The following is a 17,035-nucleotide window of genomic DNA, read 5'->3' as shown; positions in this document are numbered from 1 at the left end:
ATGTCATCATGTCCTCATACTAGTTTGCATTATGCCAACAATCTCCCCCTTTTGCATTGATGGCAATATACAAAGATATCTCACCACCTGACATCTTCTCTCCCAAATTCTACAGATATCTTCTCTGCTTCACTTCTTCTCCCCCTTTGACAACAATGCCAAAGTGGAGGCAGAGGCTTTTCCTGTTCCATTATGCTACTCCCCTTGAGGAGTAGCATCCGTCAACACATCAATCCTGAAGAGAATTTTGACTATGCAATACTTGACTGATGTGGAGTATATACCTTTAGTTTACCTCCTGAAGGGGCAACACCCCTAACTCACCTCTTAAGTACATAAATGTAGCCTTTGGGAGAGGCTTGGTGAATATATCTGGTAACTGCTCCTTACTGGAAACATGTTCCAGTGCAATCTCTTTGTTCTAAACCTTTTCCCTCAAGAAATGATACTTAAGCTCAAAGTGTTTGGTTCTAGAATGTAAAACTGGATTCTTGGAGATGTTAATTGCACTAGTATTGTCACAAAATATACTTACCGATTTAGATATAGGAACTTTGAAGCCATTTAATACATGCTCCATCCAAATTGTTTGAGTGCAATTCATGAAAGCTGCAACATACTCTGCTTCCGCTGTAGACTAAGAGATACAACTCTGCTTCTTACTCATCCATGAGACCAGTCTTCCACCAAGAAAGAATGCACCACCGGTTGTGCTCTTTTGGTCATCCACATTACCTGCCCAATCAGCATCTGTGAATACTTTTAAGTTGAAGTCCTTGCTATATGGATACCGCAATCCATAATCAATAGTTCCCTTTAGATACCTAAGAATCTGCTTCATTGCAACCAAGTGGGATTCTCTTGGACTTTTCTGAAACCTTGCAGTGATGCCAACTGCATGTGCAATATTTGGTCTGCTATGCACTACATAATGCAATTTACCAATCATTGATCGGTATTCCTTCTCATCAACCAATGCTGAGTCATCCTCTTTGGATAGTTTACAACCAGTTACCATTGGTGTACCAACCGGTTTGCTATCTTCCATGCCAAAGGTCTTCAACACTTCTTTGACATACTTGGACTGAGTGATAAAGATTCCATCTTTCACCTGCTGAATCTGTAGTCCAATGAAGAACTTAATTTCCCCTATGAGTGATTGTTGGCATTTTTGATGATTATGATGTGATTGTCATTGATGGACACACACTTGCATTAAGATCATTTTTATATGTATGAGTTAAAAGTGCAACCGACATTTGTTCCAACCGGTATGATGCTTTATAGTCTTTAGACTATCGATGTTTTGCAGAATGTGCTTACCGGTCTAAAGTGGTATCTTGACCCCAAGCGGTTCGTGGATCTCAAGTGGTATGAAGGATCAAAGCGGCAAAGTACATATTTCCTAGTCTTCATTTTTGTCAAATCGGCAACCGGTATTTTGTATGAATCGGTAACATTTTGTGATGAGTTACCAATTGGCATTTTGTGATGAGTTACCATCCACCAACATTTTGTGATGAGTTACCACCCATCGATTATTTGACGATGCCGACACTCTGGCGGTGCTTTTTGTGTCGTGTTACCAAGCATGTCCTAATTTATTGAACCTAGGAAATTGGATTGTAAACCTATTGGACCGACATGAAATCAGATTCCTTTATAAGGACATCATGTCTAGGGTTTTAGGTGTTGCTAGGGTTTAAGGTGGTTGATGAGTTTTTGTAAGTATGATCTTAATTGAGAAGATCAAGTTTATGAGAGTTGTAACTGAGCGTGAGTTATTGGAGACTGAAGTAATGCTGAAATGCATTAGCTATGAGCCATAGTGGATCAACCAAGCAATCTGTGCTATTTGCTAGATCAATCACTTGTTGATTACTCACATCTTTGACAAGTCTAAAGCCCTTAACCGGATAGGCCCACAAAGCCTTTTATAAATCCTCTAACAAGGTGGTTCACATCTATGGATCCAAAATCCTCTAGCAAGGTAGTCTTTGATCGGACTTATCTCCTAACAGAGATTGAGATTCCTAACAAGATCTGTTCTGGTAAAGAACATTGTATGACCTTAACTGGTCTGGTTCCTATTCTGCAGATAGTTACTTGTGAGTTTCATCTCACCGTGCTTTTTCCCATTTGGGTTTCCACGTCAAATATCTTGTATTATGGTGTTATTGCTCCTGTGGGTGAATATCTTATTTGCATTGTGGTTTGCATGTGTGTTAATCGGTTTGTCTGCTAAACTATTCTACTGGGTTATCACTAGACTGTTTAAGTGTTTAAATATAGTGTTTTTCGGTATACTAATTCACACCCCCTCTTAGTATTCATCAATTGGTATCAGAGCCAATCTTTCTATAAGTCTAACCACTTGGAAAGAGATATGGGGGAATACACTATGAGGGAACTTACTCACCAACTCACTCAGTCTGAGCAAGCCTATGATGATCTTATGGTCAAATACAAGGCCTCCCAGGCAAAAAGGAGAGAACATGCTGAAAAACTAATGGAGCTATCTGAAAATAGTTCTTTTGATGAAGCGGATATGGAAGCCCTAATTCAAGAAGTAGAAAAATTGAATGAATCAAACTCCAACCTAAGAAAGGAGTGTGAAGGACAGACTATCCGAATGTGTCAAGAGCTTGAGAATCGGAGGAAAGTTGAAGATCTGGTGAAAGACAAAGATCATGAGATCTCCAAGTTGAAGCAAGAGATTAGTGCACTTACTGCTCACCTTCATGAGAGTAGAATGGAAAAAGAAGAAGTACAAGGTGAACTAAACACAGTCATCTCTGCGAATGCAAACTTGATGGAGACAAATGCTACTATTTCCAAAGAACTCTCTGAGTCAAAGGAAATACTTGCTAAGTTCAACAAGAGTACTGTTAAGGTAGAGCAAAAGCTTGAATCAGCCAAACCGGTGAAGAGCACCAATGGACTTGGTTTCTCTGGTCATTAAGAAGGTGAGACCTCAAGTGCAAATACTGAAGCCTCAAAGAAGCAACTGACATTCAAAGGTAAAGGTAAGCAAAACTTCAAACCAGTTTGCTTTAATTGTCTTAAAGAAGGACATACTGCCAATGTATGTAGGAGAAAAGCCTATAATATTTTTCCTTACTTTATAAACAATGTACCTAGATCCAATAAGTTCAATGGTAATTGTTATGCATGCAACAAGTTTGGGCATAGAGCATCTGAATGTAGGTCTGTTATGAACAACACTGGAAGATATCCTCAGAGGACTCAAGGAGTTGGTCCAGAATCTTTTGTGAACCAGAACCCTAACCGGTTTAATACCTATAATCATCAGTTGCATAGCAGTGGCTATCAAGTGGCAACCAGATGGAGAGAAAACTGTTGGATTTGCCATGGTCATGGTCACATTGCTGCTGTATATGGTGAAAATGGATAACAATAATAACAATATTGAAAGGCTACATGAATTCAACCACAAAACCCTAGCCTAACAATCAACAAAGATCCACCATAACATATGAAGATTACCTAAGACAATGTAAATCACATGAAATCACAAAGATTATACCATCACATGTCCAATAGGGTTTTGATCTCCATTCTTCCTATCTCCATTGATCTTGCTTGATATATTTGCTCTCAGATTTTATGTGCACAAGATCTCAACAAAGAACGGAATGTGGTTGCTAGTAGGATTGTAATGTAGTCAAGTCCTTAAGATGATTCCTTAGGGTTTGATAATGAAGAAGGCATCTCCTTAAATAGAAGACACAATATGAAATGGAGGGATAAGATTGAGAGGTGTAAAAGGAGGTCGGCTATGATTAGAAGGTAGGTAAAAGAAATAATAAAATAATGAAAGGGGTAGGTAGTGTAGGAATTGAGAGATGAGTGACATGTGTCATGGGTAGAAAAGGTTAATGAATTAATTAAATAAATAAAGATTTATTTAATTAATAGAAGAAGTGGGATCAATTAAATAAATAAAATATTTATTTAATTTAGGAAAATGATAATTTAAATAAATAAATGTATTTATTTAAATGAGAAATAAGGCTAGAAGAGGATAAATGAATTAATTAAATAAATAAAGATTTATTTAATTAATAGAAGAATTAAGCCTAGATAATTAAATAAATAAAATATTTATTTAATTAGACATGACAATTTTAGGTGTCTATAGCTGCAACATGCAGAAGGAAGAACGAAAACATGAATAATGGACCTTGGAGAGCACCTGGAATGGTTTGCAATCACTGCAACAAATTGGGTCATTCAGCAAGATTCTATAGAAGTAGAAAGAGTATATCAGATGATATACCAGTCACTCCAGAAGGAACGATTGATGTTGAAACTATTCAAATGGATATGAACAAAACCTGGAAGAAGAAACCAACAATATTGCAAGAAGAACCAGTTTCTGCACCTAGTGTGGAAATCAAGGAACCGACAAACTAAGCATCAGAAAAGCTTAGGGGGAATAAATGGTGAAATGGTTAGAACCCTCGGTTTACACTGGTAAAAGACCTTAATCGATGTGTGATGCCTATCATATGGCAGAAGACTGAAAACGGTAAAAGGCAAATTAGGGTTTATACCCTAATGGTTGAGCATTAATTATGGTAGGTGAGGAACCTGTTTAAAAGGATTTTTTAAATCATTTCTCACTATCATTTTTCAAGCGAAGAAGGTTTTCAAGTGTAGAGCAAAGGAAAGCAATTTTCACTACGATTCAAAGAGTTTATAAAAAATATGGAGAAGAATCTAAAGCTATCATCTGTTGAAGGAGTGAAGAACGCAAAGCGGTATTTCTATAACCGAAGGAGTGTGAAGCAAAGTTCAAATTGTGAATCCCTAAATTTCAATTTGCGAAGGTATTTTTCATAATTCTTCATTTATCATGGCTTCCGCACCTCATGATAGTTCTAGTGCAACTGTTGATTCTATGGACTTCATACAACGAAAATCAAAATATAATGCCTTGTCTCAAGTACCGGCTGGTGTTATAGTAGAAGAAGGGATTTCTGATTACATAGACTATAAAATAGAAGACCTAGGGTCTCTTGTGATCCATTCCCAGCTGAGCTTATTCTGCGGAAAGGACAAGAAAATTAAACCGGAATTCAACATTCTAGAAAAGAAGAAACTCCAAAATGTAGTTTGCTTTCTAGAAGAATTTTTGGATGATCACATTCGAATTATTATAAGTAGGGTACACAGTGACAAGATGTACCTATAGCGGATGCATGATATCACACCAGAAGTGATTCATGTCATCATCAGTTTCTGCAATATAGGGGAAGTGTCAGCCCTAAGTAAGGTCAGCAAGACTAAAATGACCAAGCTCACCGGTTCAGTGAGCAACTCACGTGGCATGACCGTCAACTCAATCAAGGATGATCTGGTCAAGTATGCTTGCATGGTGATAGGTTACCAGACATTCTCCGCTAGCAGAATTAATTTTGTCTCTGCTGCAGTGATAATTGCCACTTACAGGATGATCAAGGAAGATGCATCGTTTGATCTGTGCACCTGCATGCAAAGACAACTTATGTTGAATCTTAAGTCAATCAAACAGGACAATGTACTGAGATTCAAGTTCGGACAACTACTGGTTGGGTTGTTCTTTTATTTTCAAGGGTACTTTCCAGGAGTAGGTGATATTTAGTGGTTTGCTGATCAACTGGTAACAAAACAAATCAAGGAGAGCCTACAAGTGGTTGGAACCAGCTATCTTGAAGTGCTGAACAAATAATTTGATGAGTTCAGGCGTAAGATGAGCCAAAGGATAAGGATATCCGGTGACATAGTCAAGAAGTATTAGAAGGACATATGCTTCATCATCTAAATTGATGTGTACATAATGTAGGTGGTTGAGCCTAGACAAGAAGAAGAGGAGCCTATGGGCTATGAGGTAATGTATGATATGCTGGACGGGTATGCTTCTACCCTACTTGCCTGGCCTCTTGATCCGAAGGTAAAGAGAACCATCACCTATTTGGAAAGGGTGACACCAGTAATAGAACCCTTAGCAAAGAAAGGGAAGGCAGTGCCTTCAGCATCAGCACCGGTTACTCCATCTAGTCCCAAAGTGACCAAGCGGTCACCTGCTAAGAAGAAACCGGAAGCGGCACCTGCCAAAGTCTTTGAGAGGAAAAGGAAGACTAAGAACAATTCATCAGACTCAGAAGAAATTGTGTTTGAGGAAAAGCCTAAGAAGACTAGGAAAACAAGGAAAAAGACAAAGAATGAACCGGCATCATCTGTGCCGGTAGATATTGATATTACTTCCTACAAACCTTTGACACATTGTCAAAGAACAATTAAAAATATTAGGAGAAAGTTGTTAAATGATTTGGTAGATCATTTTGATGATTTTAATGATGAAGAAAAGGAAGAAGTAGAGCAAGAAATTATTAAGTATTTGTGTGCTAATGATCGGTCGCCTTCAGAAATTAGATCTAAGACACCTGATTCTTTATATAAGTCCTTAGACAATAAATGGCACATTGCCATAGAGAAGGAACAAGAAATAAGGGAGAAAGTTTTCGTCCAACACCTTCCCAACCTGTCCAATTCTGAGTTGTTTGAAGTCATCAATCAAAATAAAGGACTCTTCTTCACTAGAAGAAGAAGACTCTGGTTACTAGAAGGAAGAATTGATGATGTTGAAAAGGACACTCATTTGCATATGACAACTATTGTACACACACACAAAATGCATCAAGCCAACAAAAAGGTTGAGCAAGAACTGACAATAACAAAACTGGATGAGGTGCTTGATGATGAAGGAAACCCGATCACTGAACCTATACAGACTATTGATGTCGATGCTCTGGAGGAAGAGGATGTTGCTCAGGGCACACCATCAGAAGCAACAGGATAGGAGAAGCAGACCGAGCAGGTAGAAAAGCAAGTAGAGGACAAATAGGAGGAAGCAAAGAAGTAGGTAGAGGAGAAGAAAAAGGAAGAAGATAAAGAGGAAAAGAGAAAAGAGGAGGAGAAAAGAAAAGAAGAAGATAAGAGAGCGGAAGAGGAGAGGAAGAGACAAGAGGAAGATAAGAATACGAATGAAGCGGAAAGGAAAGAGGAGGAAAAGAGAAAAGAGGATGAGAAGAAAAGAAAAGAAGAGGAAGAAGAGAAAAAGAAACAAGAAGATGCAAAGAAGAAGAAAGAAGAAGAGGATAGGGAAGAGGAGAAGAGAAAGGAAGCAGAGAAGAAGAAGGAAGAGGAAAAATAGGAACAGGAGAAGCGGAAGGAAGAAGAGAAGAAGAAGGAAGAGGACGATAAGGAAGAGGAGAAGAGAAGAGAAGTGGAGAAGAAGAAAGTAGAGGAGGACAAGGAAGTAGAAGTGGCAAAGAGTACGCAGATGGAAACTCCAAAGGGTATCGGTAGTCAAGCCAAACCGGCTGACCTCACTAGTCCTACTGACCTCCAGTCCGCAAGTGAAATGGAGCTGCTACAGAGCATCAAGGTTGGTCAAGAATGCCTTGAAGTGATAAGGAGGAAAAAGGAGCAAGATGTGATCCAAGCTACTGTGGACACTCTTACTAGTTTGATACCCAGTACAAACCTCCCCAATACTGATTCATCACTGGCACAGTTAAAACTCCTATGCAACGTACTGGATGATTAGGTGCAGAGCCTAGAAGAGGTAGCAGAGGCGAATGCCAAGAAAGAGCATCAAAAAGCTCTGAATATTGCTCTGGTGAAGAAGCTAAATGAGCTCTAGTCCGATCTCCAAAAAGCTCAAAAAGATATAAAGGATGTTCTAGATGAGGGGAATCTACTACTTAGTAAGATTTGCCAACCCCATCTCTTCTATGATGATGTGCTTGTAGAGAAGAAAAAGCTACAATCAGACTTGTAGTTATACATGAGCACCTTCAAGCTACCATATGACTCTTTCACAACTTATGGGCACACCGCTCAATGGTTTCATAGCCAGTCTACAAGAATAGAGCTTGAGATCAACAACCGGTCATGAGATTTGTAGGAACTACAATTGGTTCTACTCCCACGCCTGCAAATACTTTAGAAGTGCTATCTCAATCTGGATGCCTTAACGGTGACTCAAGAGATGAGCACAATAGACGCCATGGAAGAGTAGGTCTCCCAGATGCAGACAAAGAAAGAAGTAGCCACCTCCCTACTTGAGTCCTAGTCTTTATCTGTGAAACAATTTTTGCAGGACTTTAAATCAGTTTTTGACAAGTTTTATTCTTTATTGTCATAAACTCTTATTATTTTAATACCAAATGTAAACAGGGGTTGTTTAGCTATACTTTGTCATTGTTGGCAAAGGGGGAGAAGTACTCTGGTATTTAAAAATTTGATGTATGCTTTGAATATCCTCATGTCTATCTCCATATGCAATAATTATAAATTGTATTGTTAGCTAAAGGGATAGTGTATATGCTTAGGGGGAGCAATTTTGCTTATGGCATGATTTTGTTGTAAAACACTTAGAAGTCAATTTTTTTTTTCCTAAGTGTTTCCATCAATGCCAAAGGGGGAGATTGTTGGCATTTTTGATGATTATGATGTGATTGTCATTGATGGACACACACTTGCATTAAGATCATTTTTATATGTATGAGTTAAAAGCTCAACCGATATTTGTTCCAACCGGTATGATGCTTTATAGTCTTTAGACTATCGATATTTTGCAGAATGTGCTTACCGGTCTGAAGCGGTATCTTGACCCCAAGCGGTTTGTGGATCTCAAGTGGTATGAAGGATCAAAGCAGAAAAGCACATATTTCCCAGTCTTCATTTTTGTCAAACCGGCAACCAGTATTTTGTATGAACTGATAACATTTTGTGATGAGTTACCAACCGACATTTTGTGATGAGTTACCATCCACCGACATTTTGTGATGAGTTACCACCCACCAGTTGTTTGATGGCCGACACTCTAGCGGTGCTTTTTGTGTCATGTTACCAAGCATGTCTTGATTCATTGAACCTAGGAAATTGGATTGTAAACCTATTGGACCGACATGAAATCAAATTCCTTTATAAGGACATCATGTCTAGGGTTTTAGGTGTTGCTAGGGTTTAAGATGGTTGATGAGTTTTTGTAAGTACAATCTTAATTGAGAAGATCAAGTTTATGAGAGTTGTAACAAAGCGTGAGTTATTGGAGACTGAAGTAATGCTGAAATGCATTAGCTATGAGCCATAGTGGATCTAACCAAGCAATCTGTGCCATTTGCTAGATCAATCACTTGTTGATTACTCACATCTTTGACAAGTCTAAAGGCCTTAATCGGGTAGGCCCACAAAGCCTTTTGTAAATCCTCTAACAAGGTGGTTCACATCTATGGATCCAAAATCCTCTAGCAAGGTAGTCTTTGATCGGACTTATCTCCTAACAGAGATTGAGATTCCTAACAGGATCTGTTCTCGTAAAGAACATTGTATGACCTTAACCGGTCTGGTTCCTATTCTGCAGATAGTTACTTGTGAGTTTCATCTCACCGTGGTTTTTCCCATTTGGGTTTCCACATCAAATATCTTGTGTTATGGTGTTATTGCTCCTATGGGTGAATGCCTTATTTGCATTGTGGTTTGCATGTGTGTTAACCGGTTTGTCTGCTAAATTGTTCTACCGGTTTATCACTAGATTGTTTAAGTGTTTAAATACAATGTTTTTCGGTATACTAATTCACCCCCCCTCTTAGTATTCATCAGTGACATCTCAAACTCTTTCTTCATCTCATCAGCAAACTCATGACTCATCTTGTCATCTCCACCAAAGATAATGTCATCAACAAATACCTCACAGATCAGGATATGATCTCCTTTAGATTTCAAGTAGATATTGCTATCTTCGCTTGTTCTCTCAAATCTAATCTATAGTAGATGGGAGTGCAGACATTCATACCATGCTTTGGGTGCCTGCTTTAGACCATACAAGGCTTTATGTAGCCTACACACCATGTCACTATCTTCAGATAGGGCAAACCCATCTGTTTGCGCTATATACACCTCCTCTTCAAGTACACCATTTAGGAATGCAGATTTTACATCCATTTGATATAATTTGAATCCTTTAAAAGCTGCATATGCAAGAAGCATACGAACTCCTTCCAATCTGGCTACAGGAGAAAATGTTTCTCCATAGTCTTCTCCTTCTTCTTGGGCATATCCTTTACACACCAGTCTGGATTTGTTTCTAATCGCTGTGCCATCCTCATTCAACTTATTTCTGAAACCCATTTGGTACCAATGACATTTTTATGCTTCGGTCTGGGTACCAAAGACCATGTACCATTCTTCTCTTTCTAGTCAAGTTCCTCCTCCATTGCCTTGATCCAGTCCTCATGTTTATGTGCCTCTTTTAATGATTAGTCTCAAATTCAGAGATCATACAAGAATTTCTCTCACCTTTCTTCTTGTAAGGATTCTTGCATCCTTATCTCCTATGATCTGCTTAGGATCATGATTCAACTTGACATACCGAGGAATGGTCTTGACTGATTCCTCATGCTTTTCTTCTTCATCCTCATCTTCATCAGCATTAGCATTCATCGGTGAAGGAACACTGTTACTAGTACTTGGTTGATTAGCAACCAGTTCCCAGAAGGTTACTACCTATTCATCTCTTACTTGCTTACTGCCAGTTTCCTCAAGTTTTCTAGAGTTTTCATCAACTCTAACATTGATGCTTTCCACAATTCTCTGAGCCCTATTGTTGAAACACTTGAGAGCTTTGCTCTTGGTGGAATATTCTAGGAATATTCCTTCATCACATTTTTCATCAAACTTTCTTTGATATTCACTCCTCTTGATATAACATTTTCTACCAAACATTCTAAAGTAGCTTACCACAGGTGTCTTACCAATCCAATACTCATAAGGAGTCTTATCTTTTCCTTTCTTGATGAGTACTCGATTCATTGTGTATACTGCAGTGCTCACCGCTTCTCTCCGAAAGGTGTGAGCTACCTTTCCTTGGATCAACATTGTTCTTGCTGCTTCAACCACAGTCTTGTTATTCCTCTCTGCTAGGCCATTTTGCTGTGGAGTCTGAGAGGTAGATAGTTGCCTCTTGATGCCATGTTCCTCACAGTACTTGTTGAATTCATTGGAAGTGAATTCCCCTCCTTGATCAGTTCTTAGGCACTTGATCCTTTTACTGGTTTCTTTTTCCACTAATGCTCTGAAAGCTTTGAACTTTCCAAAAGCTTCAAACTTATCTTTCAAGAATGTGACCCACATCATTCTTGAGCAGTCATCAGTGAGAATCATGAAGTACCTATCACCCTGTACACTCCTAGTTTTCATAGGACCACACAAATCAGTATGCAAAAGATCAAGTAAATTGTCTATAGAGAAAGATTTACCTTTAAAAGTTGAGGATGACATTTTCCCTAGTTGACACTCTCTGCACAAGGTATTTTCTGGTTTGCTCAGCACCGACAACCCTCTAACTGCCTTGATCTGACTGAACTTCACAATGTTATCAAAGTTTACATGGCAGAGTCTCCTATGCCATATCCAGCCGTCATTGAACTTGGCCATGAGACATGTACTGATATTTGGATTCAACTGAAATAGGTTACCTTTGGTTTGCATGCCGGTGGCCACCACTTCACCATTCTTTCCTTTGATTCTGCACACTCCATTCTTGAACTCCAGAGTGAGACCACTATCATTCAGCTGGGCAACACTCAGAGGGTTGTGTTTGAGACCATCAACCCAATACACATTGTCAGCACTACTCTTTCCATTTAGAGAGACGGGTCCTCTTCCTTTAACCATACATGGTGCATCATTACCAAAACGAACCACACCGCCATCATATTCTTCCAAAGATAGAAACTTGCTCTGGTCACTAGTCATATGGTGAGAAGAACCACTGTCAATAATCCACTCAATGGAATTATCAAAGCGGGAGACAAGAGCCTTCTTGTTTGACACATCTTCCTTTACTGCAACAAACATAATGTCTTCATTCTCTTTGTCTTCTGATTCCTCATTTGTGACACCTTCATCAACTGCAACAAAGTAGTTTCGCCGGTTTCCTCCTTTGAATTTCTTAAACCTCTCCGGTTTATCCTTGTTGTCACTATTAGGATAGTTTATAGCAATATGCCATATCTGGTTACAAGAAAAACATTTCAAAGGGAGCTTACCTCTGTATTTACCAGTTCCTTTTGGAAGTTTCCTGGCAAGAAGAGCTTCAAATTCCATCAGGATCTCCTCATCATCCATATCTCTGCTCTATCTCGGTTCACCACTGGTGCATGCTTCCTTTCCTTTTCTTGATGATACAATAGAGGCTTTAAAGGCTGATTGAGTCTTTTGAACACTACCATCAAAACTGTTTAGCTCATAGGCTATCAACTTTGCAATGATGGAGTCAAGGGATACCTTAGTCTTGTCTATTGATCTCAACTCCTGAAAAGCAGTGACCCTTATTGCATAGACCGGTAATAAGGATCTTAGAACTTTGCTTACCACAGTGGAATCTTCCATTTTACCACCCACACTCTTGATATCTCTGACAATAGTTTTGATTATTATTCCATACTATTGAATGGTCTCACCTTCAACCATCTGCATGTCTTCAAACTTCCCTCTAAGGCTTTCCTCCTTAGCTTGTTTTACATGCTCATCACCACCATAGATATTTTCAAGAGTATCCCATACTTCTTTGGGATTTACTTTATCTTGGACATCAATAAACTTAATGTCAGATAAACTACTAATTAGGGCTTCCATGACTTTCTCATTCTCTTGTATTTCTCTCTTTTGATCATCAGTGAGAGTACCGATAGGAGCAACATAAGCATTCTCAACATAGCTTTAGCGTTGAGCACCCATGCTTTTTATGTATATCTTCATTCTATCTTTCCATATATTGAAATTATCTTTGTTGAACTTTGGACCTTCCCTCTTCATCATTAGACTGGGGTCTTTTCCTCAAGCGGTCAAGCTTATAACACAGAGGACCTGGAGGATGCTCTGATACCAAATGATAACTCAATGATGAATAGTTAGTACCAAACCGGTACTGAGAGGGGGGGTTGAATCAATACAGGCAAAAATACTTTCCTCAAACTGGTTAGACAACAAACATTGCAAATGAACACTAACACTGGTTTGAAACAGAGTGCAACCGATAAAGCTAAGAATGACTATGACAAACATTAACCGGTTGATACTTATCTATCCATACTATCTAATACTTCGTTTCCATTTCACCCTAGTGCATGAACAGGTAATCACTCATCAAAATATATAAATAGCTAAATCAACATGATTTACCTTTAGACACAAATCACTTAAACCATCACATGAAAATCATCACACATGACACACAGATTTTTCACGTGGAAACCCAACTGGGAAAAACCACGGTGGGGACGAATACCCACAAGCTGTTTTAAGAACTCTATAGAAGTCCATTTTGTTAGAAGCCTTGTCTGGTTAAATACTAATACAATAGGTTTTGTTAAGAACCGATCCTGTTAGGGATCACACGGTTAAGGGATGGGTAGAATACCCAGTTAAGGGTTAAACCCTGTTAGAGGTTACCTTGTTAGAAGATTTCAAGAACTCAATGGTTTCGAGTCACCCTGCCAAAGGATTTACTGAAAGTTGGTTAAAGCTACCTTGTTAAGGGATTTCTCAACTATTGAAGTGGTTAGAGATCAACAGGTATTACAATGATCTGGTAACAACACTTAATGCCAATGAAGATCCGCTTTAGCTCCTCTTAAACTTCTGCACTTACACTCTGTAGATATCACTTCTTTCCTCTGGTCTGGCAAGAATCACGTATCTCTTCACTTGGATACATACACACAACTTTTGCCAATCAACTTCAGAAAGAAACACAACAACAACCTTATAGGAAACAGATAGGTCAGTAGCATAAACCCTAAACCCTAAACCTGTTAGGTTGAGCGATTCAAATGGTTCAATCCTAATCGTTGAACATATTGCATTAAATGCAACAGTCTTGAACTGATCTCAAGACATTCACCATCATTCATTTTCCACTTCTTTCCTAGCGGCTGATAACCCATCACGCATTTGCATTGCTTCCAGACTTTGCACATTCCCGAGGTAGAAGAGAGAAATCTCCTTCATGCAAGATCCTTCATGCGCACAAGGCTGACGTGGCAACACAGTCTGTTCTTCGTTGCAATGCCAACTCATCACACAAAGTCACCGATTGAGTTACATAGGCTTGAAACTCATCAACTGGAAACCCTGAGATTGCCAACGGGTAGTCATACAAATCTTCCATGTACTGGTTCTCATATCAACATGCCGGTTCACCTTGAACAGACACACTGCTTCACTTTGGCATACATACTAGTTCACAATGTTATACCAGTTCTTGGTAACATGCCGGTTCTCTCTTCTTCAACATATTGACATCAATGACAACATACAATGTCATCATGTCCTCATACTGGTTCGCATTATGCCAACAGTTGATACATTGAGTAGGAGAAGGAGTTTGCAGACAAAGATTAGAGTAACAGTATATGGATTTGAGGAGTTTAAGACCTTGTATGATGATGACCCATATTTTGCAAAACCTTGGAAAACATGTAGAGAATCGGCTATGGAAGATAGGAGCTAGGAAATGGGATTATATAAACCTTTGACAGTACCGATAAGACCTTGGGAGGATATAAGCACAGACTTCATACTAGGATTGCCTAAAACATAGAGAGGGAATAATTCTATATATGTGGTAGTGGATAGATTCTTGAAGATGGCTCATTTCATACCTTGCAAGAAGACATCAGATGCATTACATGTAGCAGACCTATTTTTCAAGGAAGTAGTTAGATTGCATGGGTTACCTAAGAGCATAGTTTCAGACAGAGACACTAAGTTTGTTGGCTATTTTTGGAGAACACTTTGGAAGAAGATGAAGACAAATTTGAAGTTCAGTTGTACTTTTAATACACAAATTGATGGATAGATAGAAGTAGTTAACTAGATCTTGGAAAAATTGTTGAGATGTTTAGTTGGAGATAAGACTGGAAGTTGGGATTTGATTCTTGCGCAAGTAGAGTTTTCCTACAACAATTCAGTAAAAATGAGTACCAGAAGAACACCTTTTGAGATTGTTACCGAAGTGCATCCCAGAGGTATATCAAAATTAAGAGATATTAGTAGCGAAGACCGGAGAAGTTCAGAAGCAGAAGATTTTGGAGATCACATGGTAGCCTTGTATATTCAGGTTAAGCAGCATTTGGAGGACATGATCAACAAGTATAAGGAGAAGGTCGATGAGAAGAGGAGACATAAGGAATTTGAAGTTGGAAATGAAGTGATCGTATATATAAGAAAATAAATATTCTCGGTTGGAACATATAACAAGTTGCAAATGAAAATGTTTGGACCTTGTAGGATTTTGAGGAAGTTTAGTTCTGGGAATGCATATGAAGTGGAGTTACCGGATAGTTTGAGTATTTCACCCATGTTTAATAGTGCAGATCTTCATGAGTATCATGAACTAGAATTCAGTGAGGAAAATATTGTAGACTTGGAGAAACAGTTGCCCTAGAAGGAACCAGATCAGATTGAAGATATTTTGGATACTAGGATTGGGCTTAGTACCCGGAGCAATCAGTATAAGGAGTATCTTATGAAGTGGAAGGACAGACTAATTGAAGATTCATCTTGGATTTCTCAAGAAGAGGTAGACTACCTTGGTTTTCCTATGACCCTAACAAAGTGAAAGGATCACTTTTTCAATAAAATTGGATGTTTGATGTGGGAGCATCCCCAGTTCATAGCATATTGCATCAACCAAAAATGTTTTCTTTTTGTTTTTCTTTTTGTTTGCAGTTTCAACATTTCTTTTGTGTGTCCTAGTTTTGTCTCACTAGATCCTGTAGTGTTGGATTCTACTTGAGGACTTGATCATATTCCTTATTTCAAGACCGCATTGCATTTGGATCTTTTTCCATCAAGTTATCACTATCGGTTTCCTTGATAGTTCCTTGTTACCGATTGATAATTTCTTGTTACTGGTTGCCTGGACCTATTTTGGTAATCTACCAAAACCCCTTCCAAAGCTTGCAGAGCCTTGAACATTGATTCTGATGTTTCTTGGCATGTGGTCGACCTTTTCTCGTGATCTACATTTCATCCTTAGAATTTTCTAGAGGAATCTCTTGGTGGAGGCGGACCTTGTTGATTTTACACATTAGGTCTTGTTCTTCGGGTTTTGATCTCTTTTTGGGCCGACCAGATCCCCTTAGATCGTATATATAATTATAATTGTGCTTTAGAATGGATGAATCAAACAAGGAAGTAGTTATATTGAGTGTAAAATATAGATCTTAAGATTGAAGGTCCTGATTGTGACCTATTATGTACTTTGAGCATGTTTTAGCATGCATGTTGGCTAGTTTCTGTAACCCAGTTGTTACCGGTTGGTTGTAATCAATCTTCATGAAATAAATCAATCAATTTTGCATTGCCTCCATTATATCTTTGTGTTTCCATTGTGTTTACTCATTCTAACTGGTCTAGATTGATATCTTTGAGGTCCCTCCTAACTGTTGACTGCTTCACTTTGTCTCTTTGATCTCTGTATGTCTATCTGTCCATCCGTTTGTCTCTCTATCTCTCTCTGGATCTACCTCTATCTCTTCCCTCTCTCTCTCTCTCTCTCTCTCTCTCTCTCTCTCTCTCTCTCTCTCTCTCTCAGCCTCCCTTTCTCAACCTCACTCTCCCTCTCTCCCTTTTTCTCTATATCCCTCTTTCTTTCAATCCCTCTCTCTTGTAATAACCCACCATGTTAACCCAACAAATTTGACCATTCTTTTTTTTTTTGTGTTTAATTTAATCATTTGTGTTTGATTCAATTTCATACTCTGGGCATCCATCCATTTGGATTAGGCATTCATCCATCCGGGATGAGCATCTAACCGTATGGGTTAGGCACCTGTCCATATGGGACATAAGATTTCATCTATCCAATACAGGATAGGCATCCACCCATATGGGGTAGGCATCTATCCAATTGGGATAGGAGGTGCTCTGGCTAGAGACTTAGACTCATTGAGAC

This window comes from Cryptomeria japonica, chromosome 4 (assembly GCF_030272615.1).
Source record: "Cryptomeria japonica chromosome 4, Sugi_1.0, whole genome shotgun sequence".
Taxonomy (NCBI): Eukaryota; Viridiplantae; Streptophyta; class Pinopsida; order Cupressales; family Cupressaceae; genus Cryptomeria; species Cryptomeria japonica.
This window is presented reverse-complemented; position numbering follows the sequence as displayed.